General features: G+C 37.9%; 1 pseudogene; it reads right to left on the bottom strand.

Moving 5' to 3' along the window:
• LOC109485557 overlaps positions 1 to 1,582 on the bottom strand; it is a 17,321-nt pseudogene that overhangs the window by 6,693 nt on the left and 9,046 nt on the right.

Here is a 1,582-nt window from a genome sequence, read left to right as displayed (position 1 = left end):
GGCTGTGACAACTGTAGTTGATAACCCGAACAGACAACATTCCCACTTTTCTTTCTAAATCAACAGATGGTCATTTCTAACATTCCATACAAATAACTCGCTGTGCCAACATTTATTAGACACTAAAGATTTATTAACGGATACTATTTAAAAAGAAGATTACAAAAGAAAAAAGAAAAATTTAGCGGGTGGTTTCGATCCACCGACCTCTGGGTTCTCGACTGTGACAAGCTGCTGATTGTGTGTTTGACGGTTGACAGCTGTCATACATACTAGTACCCTCCAAATCCTAAATCCTAGACCAGGGCTCGAAATTCATTTTAGGTATAGACGCACTAGTACTAGTACACCCAACCTAACAAATTGGGGTGCACAATTTTTTTTGTGTGCACCATATAAGGTAAAACTGGTAGAATGCTAGCAAAAACTAATTATGCTTCATTTCTAAAGAAAAGTACTACAACGTACATGTATAAGGACGATTTTGCTATTTTTCTGACACTTGGATGTTAAGAATATGCTGTATACTACTATGGTCTATGCATTGAACATCTTGACATACGTAAACCTACGAAAATGCAAAGAAATAGATTTAAAGAGTAGACTATTCGCAGATTTAAGAATGAAAGCAACTTTTTGTTGCCTAACTTTTTTTATTCGCACGCTCGCATCAGTTTTGGGGTTCTCAGAGGATGTCATCCATATAATCAAATCAACATGGCCTAATTAAAAACTTAGTTGGTTACCTGCAGATCTTTCATGGTGTCCATGAGAGGAGCCGCCATAAACTTCATGACAACCTTGGACTGTTCGAACGCGAGTGCGGACGAACACGTGATAGAACGGGACGACTCTTTAGCGTTGGTCAGCATGTTGGCCATCGGACCTAGTGAGTGCGGGAATGCAGCGCAAAAATATTTTATAATTTATTCGGAAATTGTAACATGACAATACAAAGTGTGCACTAGGCAGCAAGTATGCTGATATCGTGCACACCTAACACATATACCACATATGACATAGATACAACAATAAACAGTTAAAGCAAAATATATACACAAGTAACATTATCATTATATCTAATGAATCGCAGTAGTGAGGAGGGTAGTCTGGACCAATTTATGCAAATTTATGCAAATTTATTCATAGATGCAAATTTATGCAGGTGCGCGGGAAATTTGAATTTTATACAAATTTATGCAAATTTTGGTAATTTATGCAAATTTATGCAAATTTTGTAATTTTAATGACTGCGTTGATTTATTAATAACTGAAATATTAATGTGCAATTATGAATTAATTTATGTATATCTTAATATGATATATTATGAGGGTGTCATGACGTCAATGGACGCAGGTCAGATAAAGGTCAATGTGCACTTTTGAACCCGGTTACCTGGGAAACCTGTTGTCACGGCAACGATTTTTGAAGGATGACACCACGCCTACCGATATTGTTACTGTGACAGTAAGCTATTCAACATGACAGCGGGACCGTCGGGATTGCATCGTGAAGTGGGGGGGCGTGGTTAAAGTCAACGTCTGTAGTAGCTGATTGGCCGCAAGGTGTCGTGATTTGTGG

Source organism: Branchiostoma belcheri, unplaced genomic scaffold, assembly GCF_001625305.1.
Source record: "Branchiostoma belcheri isolate BF01 breed outbred unplaced genomic scaffold, Haploidv18h27 scaffold77, whole genome shotgun sequence".
In the NCBI taxonomy this organism is placed as follows: domain Eukaryota; kingdom Metazoa; phylum Chordata; class Leptocardii; order Amphioxiformes; family Branchiostomatidae; genus Branchiostoma; species Branchiostoma belcheri.
The sequence above is the reverse complement of the archived record's forward strand: the minus strand, read 5'-3'. Positions and strand labels throughout refer to the sequence as shown.